Source organism: Phascolarctos cinereus, unplaced genomic scaffold, assembly GCF_003287225.1.
Source record: "Phascolarctos cinereus isolate Bilbo 61053 unplaced genomic scaffold, phaCin_HiC Scaffold_9;HRSCAF=440, whole genome shotgun sequence".
Taxonomy (NCBI): Eukaryota; Metazoa; Chordata; class Mammalia; order Diprotodontia; family Phascolarctidae; genus Phascolarctos; species Phascolarctos cinereus.
The window spans coordinates 210322158-210339818 of NW_027556402.1; positions in this window are offsets into that span (position 1 = coordinate 210322158).

A 17661-nucleotide genomic window follows, 5' to 3' on the forward strand; every position below is an offset into this window, starting at 1 on the left:
ACAAAGTCTATATGGAAGAGAGATTCTTTATAGAGGATAAAAGTCCTTTATATGCTCTTATTAGCAGATAGTATCATGCTAAACATTGTAGAGTTTCCATAATGAGATCCATGATTAATCAAAAGAGATTAGCCTAAGAGACTATATAGGAAAAACTACAAAAGATGGGAGAAAGCTTATTTTACCAACTGTGACATGAAGTAGCATGCCCAATCTATTGTGGGAATATATCTATGCATAGCCCAAGTTCCTAAACATGTCTGGACTCATGAAGATCTATGTTCATATCTTGGGATTTCTCTTTAATAACAGCTTTCTGGCTTATTTTTTGCCCCTTACCATATAAATCTCAAAACTTTGGAAGACTTTCACGTCCAGACATTCAGTGGCTCACCATGATAGCATATCCAGATTAGGAATAGCATTGAAGTACTAAGAAATTTATTTACAACTGATATAAACAGTAAAGAAATGGAAAGTAAATATTCTCTACTATTCTAAAAAGAATCACCTCAGTCCCCTTTACCCCAGAGTAGGTTGGGTCTGAAACCTCTGCAAAAACTCATAGATTCAATAGGTATGGCTTGGATAACATTCCTTTAAAGCTAGAGGAGAAATTTGGAAACTTCGCTGAAGACATCCTGCATATCTTTTCTCAGAGCCTGGTCAGTCATTGTGAACATATGCAGGAATTCTTGTAGGAACTGGATCCCTTTTTCTCTGTTGATAAATAATTGCATTCTGAGCCAAGACATCCTAGCAAATGTAATCCATATTGAACATGTCTATTACAAATATCCACAGCAGTTTTTGCATGTAGAAAACGAGTGTGGCCCAGAATTCAAAAAGACAGAGAGCAGGAAGTAGCAAGAAAAAGGAGGAGGGATTGTATTGGGAAATTTCACTGTGCTTAAGATCTCAAGACGTTTCTCAGTGGAAAACCCCACATTATTTATATAAATGTTCCTGCAGTGATGCTATATTATTGTGACTCTTGCAATACTACAAATTCTTTGGGTGATACAAAAAGAAACAGAGAAAAACATTTTGGCTTACCTGCAACACATTTCCAATGATATTCTAATAGCAAGAAGTTGCATAAGGGCTATCACTGAAGAAATGCATGCTCAGAAAAGAAAATGGGACAGCCATACAACAGAATAAGTGGTGAGACTGTCATACTGACACCCATTATATGTAAAGAGACCTAGAGAAGGCTTCTAGAAGATTAGGTAGAATATCTGTGGAAGATATATGAGAAAACATGAACAATCGCACAGGATGAGATGAATTGTGATTTGCACTAAGAGCAGGAGTAACCCTATTAGTAAGATCACAGTTCCACTGAATTGGAAGACACTTTTCTAGCAATCTAAGGTTGACAAAATGGATTACATAAATTATCTCGAGTTGATTCTCACTAAAATCCTATATCATGGATACAAAATGTGCCATCATTCCATTTTACAGATAAGAAAACTAAGACTCAAGCAACCCAACAACTTTTCCATAGTCACCCAGATAAAGGTGGGATTCACATTGAAGTCATTTTCTAAAATGAAGGCCATAGCTTTCCTTCCTCCTATATTTTTCTTTCTCCTATATCACAATGCATTTTTGATATTTTGAACAATATTAAAGCCTTCACAACATGGCCCTGCCTTTCCACACCAGCTGAATATTGCCCTCTCTCTCTGTCTCTCAGACACACACACACACACACACACACACACACGTGTGCACACACACATACATGCACACACATACGTGCGCACACACACACACACACACACAATTTCACAATTTCCAATACAGCCAATCTAGTCTTCTGTCTAATTCTGACATACAACACTCATCTCCCAACTGCACATCTTTGTACTGGCTATTCCACAGGCTTGGAATGTACTCCCTCTTACCTCCACCTCATAGAATTCCTTTTCTCCTCTAAGACACACAGTTCAAGTAACATCTTCTTCATGGAAGCTTTTCTGATCCTCCTTGTATATGTTTTTAAGGAGGATCAGAAAAGCTTCCACAAAGAAGATATTACTTGAACTGTGTCTTAATGTTTATTTGAATTTGTGTTCCCAGCGCTTAGCATGCTACCTGTCAAATAGTATGTGCTTAATAAACATTTGCTGCTTGACTAATGTCACTAGAAGCATCAGAAAAGACCTGTGATAAGAGGTGATGCAAGGGCAAAGCTGTTAAGAAAACTAAGTAGAGTAGCATGCCCCATGTTACTTCCCAACTCCAATTTCCTTTGGCAGGTTAGAACCCCAACTTGCCAAAGGTTTGGGGCAGCTGAAAATGTCTATGTCTCTAAGGTTTCCCTTAGAACCCTGCTGGATCTTATTGTCACTTCACAAGCCCCCACTTGTGTGTCCCCCAGTGATTATCAATTAGCTACCCTTAGTTAAATGACTTTCAATTGAGGTATTTACTAAGGTAACTAAGAATGGTTGATACAAATCATTCCTCCCAGAAGTCAGTCATACACCCTCCCATAAGAAAATACTGAGTCCAGGGAAAGTAAAGTAAAGCTTAGACAGAACATATGACAAAGGCATAACTCACAGCTCTTAACTGTATAGAAATCCTTTTTTCTCTTCATGAGGTTGTCATGAGGTTTCCCGAAAGCGTGTGAGTTAAAAAAAAAAAAAAGGTTGGCAGAAACATCAGTCTCAACAACTAGAGTCAGTAACAACATCTGCCAGCAGCTTCAGTAGCAGAGCCCAATGAAGAATCAGTCCTGAAAAGCAGGGCTTGACTCAGTCTAGCAGTGAATCCCTAAGCAAGTCATTTAACCCTGTTTGCCTCAGTTTCCTCATCTATAAAATGAACTAGAGAAGGAAAAGGCAAACCACTCCAGCACCTTTGCCAAGAAAACCCCAAAAGGGACACAACTAAAAATGACTAAACAGCAACAAAAGCAGTGAGCCAAACGGGCAGCAAAGATGTAATATCCTTTAGGCAAGGGAGCAATTTATCTATTGGCAACTCCCATTTAGAAGTGAACATTGAGGAATTCCACATAGGGAGAAAGGGATGCTCAGGCTTAAGAGGTGCTCCTTGGCCACTTGTGTTCCCAAATATGTGTTTTGGTACCTCTACGTTTCAAGGTTAAGCCAGTTGTCCTCAAGGCCTTCTTATATATATGGGATGTATATGTACATCCCACATTGGGAGGGACAGTGTTTAGTACTCATCATTTTTAGTTTGAGCCCACTTTCCCAGGGAACAAGTATATAAAGTGCAGAAGGAAGAGTGCCCCTAATTTGTTGGGGAGGGATTGGAGGGGAGAATTTTGTATTTCAGTATTTGCTATATCTTCTCAGCATATATTTTTGATAGCTTTTTATAAAAGCTATTTGATATCAACTGGTTAATTGATATGGGAGGGATTTGATATATCAGATAGGGGCTGATGGGTGACAGTATTAGAAAGCAAAACCCCTCAGCATTACAGAAAAAGTAGTTGGCTTCCTTCTGTGATGATAGCCTAACAAGGTGAGCTGGAATTGGGAATTAGCCCAGGAAGAAGTTCTACACCTAGCTTCCATGTAAGCTCAGCTTGCACCATCTTCTAATGCAAGCCTATCCTAATGTTCCTCATTCAACTGGCCAATATGAGCGGAAGTTTCAGGGAGTGAGACCAGAGCAGATACCACACAGGGAATCTCTGAGGTGGAGGTAAAGAGGGAGCACGATCCAGAAAGAGAGAAATAGTCCAGAAAAAAAAGGCATACAGATGGGAGGTAGAATTCATATATAAGGAACCACAAGCTGGCTGATTTGGCAAAAACGTGGAATGCGTGAAGGAGAATAATTTTCAATAAGGCCATTTTTCTTCTCTCTTTCTGCTCTATTCTCCCACTATTCCATCTTTTTTTCCTCTATTGTCTCTCTCATGCCTCTTTCTTCCTCTTCTCTCTCTCTCTCTCTCTCTCTCTCTCTCTCTCTCTCTCTCTCTCTCTCTCTCATTCACACACATAGATACTTGCACACTTCAGCAGTTACCCAGAGATCGAAATACCCAAACTGTGTGGCCCATTGCTAACAGAGAGCCATAGCTATTTGTTCTATCACATTCACACACCACAATTTATTCTTCCATTTCTCAACTGATGGATTTCCCATTAGTTCCCAGTTGTTGTTTATTTCACCTATATCATTGCTAGAACCATACCCAAAAGAGATCAAAGCAAGAGGTAAAGGCCTTTATTAAATATATGCTGCACTTTGCCAACATATTTCAATTTTATTTTTTTCACTAAATGAAGATATAAAATTATAGATTTATACCTTGAAGGGATTATATAGGTCATCCAGTCCAACCCCTTAATTTTGCAGATGAAGAACCTAGGCCTAGCTAGGTTATGTGATTTGTCCTGTGTCACATAGCTGGTAAGTGTCTGAAACAGGATTTGAATCCAGGTCTTCCTGATTCCAGGTCCAACTCTTTATCTACTATGATATGCAGTCTCTCTTCTGTTCTGAACAAGAAATGAGTAAAAAAAAGTTACCTGTACTTTGCTTCACAGACCAGGTCTATGGTACCATTTCTGGAAAAAGAGATGGCTATACTTTATGTACAGGAAAACCCTCAGATCTTTCATATTCCTCTCTTGTTTTTTTTCCCCAACCTATAGGCTAGATTAATGAGCCCTGTGTCCTGGTTTATAGTGTTGTTGTTGTTCAGTTATTTCAGTCATGTCTGACTCTTCATTTGGGGTTTTCTTGGCAAAGATACTGGAGTGGTTTGCCATTTCCTTCTCTAGATCATTTTACAAATGAGGAAACTGAGGCAAACAAAGTTAAGTGACTTGCCCAAGATCACATAGCCAATAAGTATCTGAGACCAGATTTGAACTCAGGAAAATGAGCCTTCATAACTCCAGGCCTGGCTTTCTCTCCACTGTGCCACCTAGATGTCATCCTGGCATATAGATTATAAAAAATATGAGAAACTCTATGCTGGGACTGACCTAGAGTGAGTATGGATTGTAAAACCCAATGTGAAGGTATAAAGGAAATTCAGTGTAGTCCTCAGGTATGTATCTGTCTCTGCTCCTAATAGAGGTCTTTGTTTTAAGAGTCCGTCCAAGCCTGCCCCTCTCAAACCTTGCTTATTCATTCCCTGTTTACTATTCATTGGTACCTACTCATCCCTATGGGCCAGTTCCCCCGCTAGGTGACAACCAGCTTACTAGGGAGATAACAGCATATGGTGGAAAGAACTCTGGACGAAGAGTTGGAAGGCCTGGAGGTTGGTACCAGCTCTGTTGCCAATTCACTGTGTGCCTCTAGGCAAGACACTTCCCATTTCTAGGTTTCAGTTTCTCCATGTATAAAGTGGGGTTGTTGTTGTTGTTGTTATCGCTTGTCTTTTATTCTGGAAGAGGACAATGACATCAGGGAGGTGATGCCAGGACTGGTAAATGAATTGGATTCAAGTGAAAGGAGGCTGTGCAAAGTCACCAGCCTCACTTTCTCATCCAAAGCCATCTGGGTCCAGTGGCCAGATATAGATCAGGATGACTGGAGTTGGCCCCAGATGCAGAGGGAGAATTTGGCCTTTTTAAGCTAAAGTCTTTAACAGGTCTCAGTTTAACTGAGGCAAGAGAGGAAAGTTGGACTGAATGATCTCTGACTAATACTTCATCTAATTTGCCACAAGTTGAAATTTTACACTGGGGCTTTTACACCATTACGGTTTTTTTTCTTCATTCTCATAATGTTTCCTCTTTATCTCTACCCAGTATCTCTCTCTCTTTACTCTCTCTCTCTCTCTCTCTCTCTCTCTCTCTCTCTCTCTCTCTCACCTTTATTCATCCATTTTTCTTCTCTCTTTCTGCTCTATTCTCCCATTATTCCATCTTTTTTTTCCTCTATTGTCTCTCTCATGCCTCTTTCTTCCTCTTTCTCTCTCTATTTCTCTCTCTTTCTCTCATTCACACACATAGATACTTGCACACTTCAGCAGTTACCCAGAGATTGAAATACCCAAACTGTGTGGTCCATTGCTAACAGAGAGCCAAACTTCATTAATACTTGGAGCACTTTAAATCAATATTTAGACATTTAATTATTTTGCTCATTTCAGTTGCATACATTAGTAGGGCCTGATAGGACTATTAGGGCTCCCTGTGATTAACATATTTGAATCAGCAAAAGGTGCCAATTAAAGAAAAATCTACTCGTTTCTTGGCCTACCATAAAAATTTGCATAACTTAGCAATTATTTTATCATTTTGAATATCTATTAAAAAGTGGCTTTTCGGAGTTTAATTGTAAGCTATATTCAACATCTTTGAAAGCAAACAGTGTCTTCTATGTACTCAGAGTCAAATGTAAAAATTATTTGGGGAGGACTGAGATTGGAAAGTACTTGTAGCATCTCTCTAGCCAGAGTACAGTGTTCACATTTGATCTTCCTCTCTTATTCACACAAGATTCACAGCTGGCTAGAGAAGCTTGTACGGTGGTGAGGTTCATGACAGTGACTTGTGTCTCAGGATAGTTTTTTTGAAGCCCATTTAAAAAGGTGAAAAAAGACAAATATTAATAGTAACAACAAAAATACAGATCCACAAAATGTTAAGAATGACATTTCTAATAGAAAAGGCCATTCTTGAATCCTCAAAAGCCCCCCACTACATAGAATAAAAAGCATCCATGATAAAGTAAAGGAAATCAAAGCCATGTGGCAAAAAGCACATGACTGTCCCTGTCACCCTGACTGCTTTGGGTGATTTTGATAAGACTTCTAGAAGATGAGCTGGAGGGAGGGAGACAGTTTGGAATTCAACATTTTAAAAAAACATTAGAAATAAATAAATGGATGATGATGATGAAGAAGAAGAAAAAGAAGAGCCAGCAGCCATTATTTTATTTTTCAACATTTACTTCCACAAGATTTTGAGTTCCAAATTTTCACCCCATCTCACCCCTTCCCCCACCCCAAGATGGCATGCATTCTGAATATCCCTTCCTCTAGTCTTCCCTCTCTTCTATCTCTCCCCGCCCTTCTCTTATCCCCTTCCACTTCTATTTTCCTATAGGGCAGGATAGACTTCTATACCCATTTCCTGTATTTCTTATTTCCCAGTTGCATGTGAAAACATTTTTTAAGCATGTTTTTAAAATTTTGAGTTCCAAATGTTCTCCCTTCCAACTTCCACACCCACCCTCATTGAAAAGGCAAGCAGCTCAATGTAGGTTGTACATGTGCAGATATGCAAAACACGTCCATAGTAGACATGTTGTGAAAAACTAACTCTATCTCCCTTAATCCTATCCTGCCCTCCCATTTATTCTGTTCTTTCTTTTGACCCTGTCCCTCCTCAGAAGTATTTGCTTCTGATTACCCCTTTTCCCAATCTGCCCTCCTCTCTATCACCCCCCTGCTCTCATGTCCCCTTCTCCCCCTATTTTCCTATAGGGTAAGACAGATTTCCATACCCAATTGAATGTGTATGTTATTCCCTCCTTAAGCCAAATCCTATGAGAATAAGATTCACTCATTCCCTCTCACCTTCCCCCATTTCCTCTCCACTGGAAGGGCCTTTTCTTTTCTGTTTGTGTGTGTGTGTGTGTGTGTGTGTGTGTGTGTGTGTGTGTGTGAGAGAGAGAGAGAGAGAGAGAGAGAGAGAGAGATAATTTACTCCAATCTACCTCTCCCTTTCTTCTTCTCCTAGTATAATCCTCTCTCATCCCTTAATTTTATTCTCCAGATATGGCCCCTTAATCTTCAACTCACCCTGTGCCCTCTATCTATCTATCTATCTATCTATCTATCTATCTATCATCTATCTATCTACATATAATTTTTTCCCTCCAACTACCTTAATACTGACAAGGGTCTCATGAGTTATAAACATCATCTTTCCATGTAGGAATGTAAACAGTTCAACCTTAATAAGTCTCTTATGATTTCTCTTTCCTGTTTACCTCTTCATGTTCCACTTGAGTCTTACATTTGAAAGTCAAATTTTCTATTCAGCTCTGGTCTTTTCATCAAGAATGCTTGAAAGTCCTCTATTTCACTGAATGACCATTTTTTCCCCTGAAGGATTATACTCAGTTTTGCTGGGTAGGTGATTCTTGGTTGTAATCCTATCTCCTTTGCCCTCTGGAATATTCTATTCCATGCCCGGCGTCCTTTAATGTAGAAGCTACTAAATCTTGTGTTATCCTGATTGTTTTTCCACAGTACTTGAATTGCTTCTTTCTGGTAGCTTGTAATATTTTCTCCTTGACCTGGGAACTCTGGAATTTGGCTACAATATTCCTAGGAATTTTCCTTTGGGGATCTCTTTCAAGAGGAGATCAGTGGATTCTTTCAATTTCTGTCTTGCCCTCTGGTTCTAAAATATCAGGGTGTTTTCCTTGATAATTTCTTGAAAGATGATGTCTAGGCTCTTTTTTTGATCATGGCTTTCAGATAGTCCAATAATTTTTAAATTCTCTCTCCTGGATCTATTTTCCAGGTTTTTCCAATGAGATATTTCACATTATCTTCTATTTTCTCATTCTTCTGGATTTGTTTTACAGTGTCTTGCTTTCTCATAAAGTCACTAGCTTCCAATTGCTCTATTCTAATTTTTAAGGAAGTATTTTCTTCAGTAATCTTTTGGACTTCCTTTTCCATTTGGCTAATTTTTCTTTTTAGGGCATTCTTCTCCTCTTTGGCTTTTTGGACCTCTTTTGCCATTTGGGTTAGGCTATTTTTTAAGGTGTTATTTTCTTCAGCATTTTTTTGGTCTTCTTTAGCAAGCTGTTGACTTGTTTTTCATCATTTTCTTGCATCACTCTCATTTCTCTTCTCAGTTTTTCCTCTACTTCTCTTACTTGCTTCTCAAAATCCCTTTTGAGCTCTTGCAAGGCCTGGGACTGATTCATATTTTTCTTGGAGGCTTTGGATGTAGGAGATTTGACTTTGTTGTCTTCTTCAGGTTGTATGTTTTGATCTTCTTTGTCACCAAAGTAAGATAATATAGTCTGACTCTTTTTGCGCTGCTTGCTCATGATCCCAGACAACTACTTGAGTTTTAAACTCTTTGTTAAGGTAAGAGTCTGCTTCCAATGTGGAGAATGTACTGCCCCAAGCTTTGGGGGTTTGTATAGCTATTTTCAGAGATACTTGTAGGGACCTGTCAAATTTTCAGTTCTTCCAAGGTGGTATGATAAGGGGTGAGGTGTTTACTCCTTTCCTGGCCTGTGTTGTGGTCTATTAGTGACCACAAGCACTCCTTTCTGTCCTGGAACTGTGAGGAGAATTTTCTCTCCCCAACCACTACAAGTTCTACCATGCCAGTGCTCCTCCTCACCCCAGGATTGCCACGCAGTACTGTGACCCAGATCCAAGCACGGGCAAAGCAGGAGATTCCTGACTCAGCACTGACAAACAGATCCCTGCAATCCCTATCTTATCAGCCACTGGATTCCCCCTCAGTCTATGGGCCAGAAGCTCAGGAGGCAGCTTCCCCCCCAACCAAGGGCTGCGCTGTCAGGGAACTGGATCTGAGACCCCGAGCTCCTCTCTCAGCACTGCGGAAACAGACTTTTCCCATTGACCTTCTAAGTTATTTTTGGCGTTCCTGGGTTGAGAAGTCTGGAAGCAGCCACAGCTGCTTGAGATTCAGTCCTCTGAGGCCTGCTCCAGGTTCACTGAAGCCTGTGCCGCTCCCCCCTCACTGCACTGTGCTCTGCTCCCAGCCCGACGAGATATACCTTTCTATCAATAATCCAGGTTGTCTTGGGCTGGAAATTTGTTTCACTCTTTTTGTGGGTTCTGCTGCTTTCGAATTTGTTGTGAGCCATTTTTTATAGGTATTTGGAGGGGTTTGGGGGAAAGCTCAAGCAAGTCACTGCTTTCACTCCACCATCTTGGCTCCACCCTCCAGCAGCCGATACTTTTAATCAGTTACCCAAAAATTAATTTTATTCACTTTTGTACTCATCTGTTGAATATGAAACAAAAAGAGCAATAGTAAGATAGCACATTGTCCTAGAACCTTCCATATATGAATTCCTTAAATGAAAGATGAAAACAAAAGCAACACTCACTATTACTACTACTAATACCTCTTGTTGTTTCATCATTTTTTGGTTATATCCAACTCTTCATGATCCCATCTGGAGTTGTTGGTTTTTTGGCAGAGTTACTGGTGTGGGTCACCATTTCCTTCTCCAGCTCATTTTATAAGAAAGAAACTAAGGGAAACAGGGTCAAGTGATTTGCCCAGGGTCACACAGGTAATTAGTGTCTGAAGCCAAATTTTAACTCATGAAGATGAGTCTTCATGACTCCAGACCCAGCCCTCTATCTACTTTATCATCTACCTGCCCACTACTACATCATTATTATTATTATATTATATTATTATATTATTATTATTATTATTATCATTGTTATTATTATCATCATCATTATTATATCTTAATATAGTTGTAGTGCAGTAGAAAGTATAATAGACTCATTATCATCATCATTGTTATTATTTCTTATTATAGTTGTAGTGCAGTAGAAAGTATAATAGACTTATAGCCAGAAAGCTTGGGTTCAGAACATGGCTTCATTACCTACCTACTCACCGTGTGATCTTAAACAATCTTCTTCCCCTCCCTAAGCCTCAGTTTCTTCAACTATAGAATGAGACAGGTGATGGAGAACCACTGAGCAGTAGCAAGAACTTCCTGAGAAGGGAAAGGCATGGGATGGGGAGGAGAGGTTCTTAAAGATAACCTTTTACTCTGGGTTGGGATCTTAACCTGGAGACATAATGAACTTGCTCATACTTTTTGAGTTCAAAAACACAAAAGAAAATTCTGACAAAGTTGTTCGAGATGCAGCTAGAAAGTCCACTAAAAAAAATGCACAGCTAACACTTTGAGGAACAGAAATGGATTACATAGGGGACAAACTATCGAGTCAATTTGTTTTCCACAACACAAATATCAAATATATAACTGTGAAATGACCACAATATTTGAAAACTCAATTCAGGACTACATTGGGATAAACACTAAAAATGGTCATCTTTGTCACATGGCTCTTTCAAAGAATCATATCCTTCTTAGGTTCTTAATTAAACCTTGTGATGTATGCATATAGTGAATGAAATTTTGACAATAAAACCACTGTAATGAATTCCAGAAGAAGCGGTCATTGGGCTCTCTTTTAGGTAAGGAATTGGGTTTAAAAACGCCTCTGGAGTGTTGTTACTATTCTGCAAAGAAAAAAATCTTTATTCTGAGTTTTGTTCTTTCTCTCAGAACACATTTGTTATTCTTATCTTATTCATTCAGTTTTACTCTTGCATTTCTCAACATTTGCACATACAACTCTTTGCAAGTAGAGATGGTTTCATCTGTCTTTGTCTCCCCAGTACCCAGAACAGTGCCTGGCCTACAAGTACATGCTTAATAAATGTTTGTTAAAAGATTCATTTGGAAGAACAAAAGGCCCAGAATATCAAGGGGACTAATGAAAAGAAATGCTAAGGGAGGTGGCCTAGCCATTCCAGATCTTAAATTGTATTATAAAGCAGCAATCATCAAAACTACTTGGTACTGGCTAAGAAATAGAGTGGTGGATTAATGGAATAGGTTAGGTATGCAAGACACAGTAGTCAATGACTATAGTAATCTACTATTTGGTAAACCCAAAGACCCCAGCTTCTGAGATAAGACCTCACTATTTGACAAAAGCTGCTGGGAAAACTGGGAAAGAAACTAGGCATAGACCAACAACTTACACCCTATACCAAAATAAAGTCAAAATGGGTACACGATTTGGATATAAAGGCTGATACTATAAGCAAACTGGGAGAGCAAGGAATAGTTTACCTGTCAGATCTATGGAGAACTGAAGAATTTATGACCAAACAAGAGATAGAGAACATTATGAAATGCAAAATGGATAATTTTGATTACATTAAATTGAAAAGTTTTTGCACAAACAAAGCCAATGCAACCGAGATTAGGAGGGAAGTAGAAAACTGGGAAAGAATTTTTACAACCAGTGTCTCTGATAAGGGCCTCATTTCTAAAATATATAGAAAACTAAGTCAAATTTATAAGAATACAAGTCATTCCCCAGTTGATATATGGTCAAAGGATATGAACAGGAAGTTTTCCAATGAAGAAACTGAAGCTATCTATAGTCACATGAAAAAATGCTTTAAATCACTATTGATTAGAGAAATGCAAATCAAAACAACTCTGAGGGTACCACATCACACCTATCAGATTGGCCAACATGACAAAACAAGAAAATGATAAATGTTGGAGAAGATGTGGGAAAATTGGAACACTAACGCATTGTGGGTGGAGTTGTGAAATGATCCAACTATTTTGCAGAGCAATTTGGAATTATGTCCAAAGGGCTATAAAAATAAGCATACCCTTTGATCCAGCAATAACACTTCTAGGGCTGTATCCCAAAGAGATCATAAAAATGGGGAAAGGACCCACATGTACAAAAATATTTATAGCAGCTATTTCTGTGGTAGCAAAGAATTGGAAATTGAGGGGGATGCCCATCCATTGTGGAATGGCTGAACAAGTTGTGGTATATGAATGTAATGGAATACTATTGTGCTATAAGAAATAATGAGCAAGCAGACTTCTGAAAAACCTGGGAAGACTTGTATGGACTGATGCTGAGTGAAGTGAGCAGAACCAGGAGAACATATGCAGTAACAATCACATTATATAATGACTAACTTTGATAGACTTAGCTCTTCTCAGCAATGCAAGGACCTAAGACATCTTCAAAAGTCTCATGATGGAAAATGCTATGTACATCAAGAGAAAGAACTATGGAGATTGAATGCATACTATTTGCTCTTTTTTTTCTTGTTTTGTTTTATTTCTTCTTTCTTGTGTTTCCTCCTATTGGTTCTAATTCTCCCTTACAACATGACTAATGGGAAAACATGTTTCATAGGAATGTATATGTAGAGCCTATATCAGATTGCACGCCTTCTTGGGGAGGGAGGTGGGGATGGAGGGGGAGAAAAATTTAAAACTCAAAAGTTTATGGAAGTGATTGTTGAAAACTAAAAATAAAATAATAAAAGAGAAATTAGTAAAAGAAAAAAAACTTGCTAATCGGTATAGTAAATATATGACCAGACACTATAATTGTGGGTTCATGACTTTTATTTTTTTTGTAAACAGTACTTTATTTTTTCCAGCTACATGTAAAGATAGTTTATAACACTTATTTTTATAAGATTTTGAGTTCCAAATTATTCTCCCTCTCTCCCTTTCCTCACACCTCCCCAAAATGGAAGCAATCTGATATAGGTTATATACGTGCAATCATGGTAACATATTTCCACATTAGTCATGTTACGAAAGAATAAACAGAACAAAAGGGAAAAGCAGCAAAAAAAGTGAAAATAATATGCTTCAATCTGCATTTAGACTCCATAGTTCTTTCTCTGGATGTGAATAGCATTTTCTATCATGAGTCTTTTGGAATTGTCTTGGATCATTGTATTGCTGAGAAATGCTAAGTCAATCATAGTTGATCTTCATAATGTTCTCCTGGTTCTGCTCACTTCAGTCAGCATCAAGTCATGTAAGTCTTTCCAGACTTTTCCGAAGTCTGCCTGCTTATCATTTCTTATAGCACAACAGTATTCCATTCCATTCATATACTGCAACTCGTTCAGCCATTCCCCAATTGATGGGCATTCCCTCAATTTCCAATTCTTTGCCACCACAAAAAGAGTTGCTACAGATATTTTTGTACATACAAGTCCTTGTCCCTTTTTTATGATCTCTTTGGGATGTAGGCCTAATATTGATATTGCTGGATCAAGGGGTATGCACAGTTTTATAGCCCTTTGGGCATAGTTCCAAATTGCTCTCCAGAATGGATGGATCAGTTCACAACTCCACAACAACGCATTAGTGTTCCAACTTTCCCACATCTTCTCCAACATTTATCATTTTCCTTTTCTTCATATTAGCAATCTGATAGGTGAGAAGTGGCACCCCAAAGTTGTTCTAATTTGCATTTTTCTAATCAATAGTGATTTAGAGCACTTTTTCATATGACTATAGATGGCTTTAATTTCTTCATTGGAAAACTCCTTGTTCATATCCTTTGACCATTTATCAATTGGAGAATGATTTGTATTCTTGTAAATTTGACTCAGTCCTCTATATATTTGAGAAATGAGGCCTGTATCAGAAACACTGTAAAATTTTTTTCTCATCTTTCTGCTTTCCTTTTAATCTTGTTTGCATTGGTTTTGTTTGTGCAAAACCTTTTTAATTTAATGTAATCAAAATTATTCATAATATTTTCTATCTCTTGTTTAGTCACAGATTTTTCCCTTCCCCATAGATCTGATAGGTAAACTATTCCTTGCTATCCTAATTTGTTTATGGTATCACACCTAATGTCTAAATCATGTACCCATTTTGAGCTTATCTTGGTATACCATGTGAGATGTTGATTTATTTGAGTTTCCGCCATACTGTTTTCCAGTTTTCCTAGCAGTTTTTGTCAAATAGTGAGTTCTTATCCCAAAAGCTAGAGTCTTTGGGTTTAACAAATAGTAGATTGCAATCATCATTAGCTACTGTGTGTTGCATACCTCATCTATTCCACTGATCTACCACTGTATTTCTTAGCCAGTAACAAATAGTTTTGATAATTGCTGATTTATAATATAGTTTTAGATTTGGTACAGCTAGGCCACCTTCCTTTGCAATTTTTTCATTAATTCTCTTGATATTCTTGATCTTTTGTTCTTCCAGATGAAGTTTGCTACTGTTTTTTTTAGCTCCATAAAATAATTTTGGTAGTTTGATTGGTATAGCACTGAATAAGTAAATTAATTTAGATAGAATTGTCATTTTTATTATATTAGCTCAGCCTACCCATGAACAATTGATATTTCTCCAGTTGTTTAGATCCATTTTTATTTGTGTAAAAAGTGTTTTGTAATTGCATTCATATAGTTCCTGGGTTTGTCTTGGCAAGTAGATTCCCAAATATTTTATATTGTCTGCAGTTATTTTAAATGGAATTTCTCCTTCTGTCTCTTTGTGCTGGACTTTGTTGGTAATACAAAGAAATGCTGATGATTTATGTGGGCTTATTTTATATCCTGCAATTTTGCTAAAGTTGTTAATTATTTCAAGAAGTTTTTTTTTAGATGATTCTCTAAGTATACCATCATATCATCTGCAAAGTGGTAGTTTTGTCTCCTCATTGCCTATTCCAGTTGCTTCGATTTCTTTTTCTTCTCTTATTGCTAAAGCATACTAAAGCAACACAGTGAAGGCATTAACATTAAGGATGACTAGAAAAGGCTTCTTTTAACAGGCGGGACTTTAGGTGAGATTCAAAGGAAGCCAGGAAGGCCAAGAGATCAATGTGAGAAGAAAGAGGATTCCAGGTATGGGAGACTGACAATGAAAACACATGAAGAATCTTGTGTGAGGAACAGCAAAGAGGTTAGAGTCACTAAATTGCAATGTATGTAGAGGAGAAAAAGGTGTAAGACACGTGGAAAGATAAGAAGACACAATGTTATGAAGGGCTTTAAAAGACAGCAGATGTTATATTAGACCCTGGGAGCCATGGCATATGAAGGAAGATCATTTTGATTGCTGAGAGGATGATGGACTGAAAAGAGGTTTAAGGCAGGGAGACTAACCAACAGGTTATTGAAATAGTCCAGGTGTGAGGTGATAAAGACCTGCACCAGAGTGGTGCCAGTGGCCATGCCAGTGGAGAGAAGGGAGAGATGAGACAAGTTGCAAAGTAGAACCCACAAGACTTGGCAACACTATGTAAGTGATAGGGGCATGAGTGAACAGCGGAGGATGATTCCTCTTGGTGAGCCTGGGTGACTGGGAGGGAGGATGGTGGTGTCTTTGATACTAAGAGGGAAATTGAGGTGGTGGGGAGGGTTTGCTCCCCACAGAAGCTTTTTCATAGTGCTATAAATGAGAGTTTTGTCTGGTATTCCCTTGCCTATAAGGAGGTCTTCAAATGCAGCCCAGGGAGACTATGAAGCTTAAAGAAATTTCTTTGGGGAGAAACATAAGCAGCAGCCTTGAAAGGATTTGTTATTGCAGCTAAAATCCCCCCGAAAATAGTCCAAAAATGGAAATTCTGCCTCCATGTTACCTTCACAAACCATAGATCTGACAAGTTATTTTTCTACCATGGGAAGCTTTTGCTGACATATCAAAGTCCTCAGTTCAAAAAAATAAATGGTGCAGGGTGAGATGGGGCCTTTGAAAGTTGACGTGTTACAAATGAGCCATTTCCCCATGCTACTTATTAAATGGAGGCTCCTACAAAAACATGACAAGACACAAGGGAAAATTTTCAAGTGATCAGTTACCCAAAAATGGAATGGTTTGCCTCAGAAGGTAATGGGTAAATGCATCCCCCATCACTGGCTACCTTTATGTGAAGACATAAAGATATGTTGTAAAGGGGATCCTCCTTGGGCAGAGGGTGGACTAGATACCATCTGAGGGTCCCTTACAAGTCTTAGATGCTGTGATTTGGGGTCATAGTCCCCAGTCTGTCTCCATTTTCATTCTTCTCTCAGTCATAGGCAGCATGGTACAGTCACATCATGGAGTTAATGGTAAAGTTTATAACTAGAGTTGGGTGGCAGGAGTTTTTTGCCAGAGCAATAAAATTTAGAGGATATTTCAGCAGGTAACATCTGAGTTTAGCAACTATTTGAGGAGAATGATAAGTTAAAATAAGAAAACACTAGGGACAGTTCCTCAAGGGAGTTCCTCAAGGGGAAGCACTGCCTTGCCCCCTGCCTTCATGGTAGCCCCAGCATTGGTCTCAACATGCCCTGAGTTCTCCTTTCAGGACCCTTCAGTCCCAAGTTCTGAAATCTCTCTCTTAGGCCTCTTCTATACCCCCCAATTAAATTTGTATAAAAAAGTGTATTTGTAGGTCTTGTTTACAGCCTTGTCTTACTTTGCCCTGGTTAGACATCTGGGATCTACTCCTCATTCTACCACAAACTCAATGCATACCCTTCACTAATTCATTTCCCTCCACTGGGAATCATTTCCTCAAAAATATAAAAAATTTTGGGGCCAAAGATTCTATTAGGTCATACTGTCTATAGTGTGTTCTATACAATATAACAGTACTAAAAGCACTGACTTGGAGACAGGAGGGAAACAGGTTTGAATCCCAGCTTTGCTACTAACTAGTGATGAAGCCATGGGCAAGTCACCTAACATTTTTGAACCTCAGTTTCCTCATTTATAAAATGGAGATGATCAAAATAATACCTGTCATAACTACATCACAGAACTGATATATATTTATGTGTATATGTATGTATAGACACATTACACAATATATTACATATATATACGTATATTACGTATATATATATATATATATATATATATATATATGTATTGTTTGATCATCACAACAACCCTTTGAGATAGATGCTATTATATTATCCTCATTTTACAGACAAGGAAAATGAGACTGAGAGGTTAAATGACTTGTATCTCAGCTAGTATCTTCAGTAGGATTCAAACTGAGATCTTCCTGTATCTCAACCCCATAATGTATCTACTGTACCATCTAGCTGCCTCTTTGTAAATCTTACAGTATTAGGTAAATGTCAC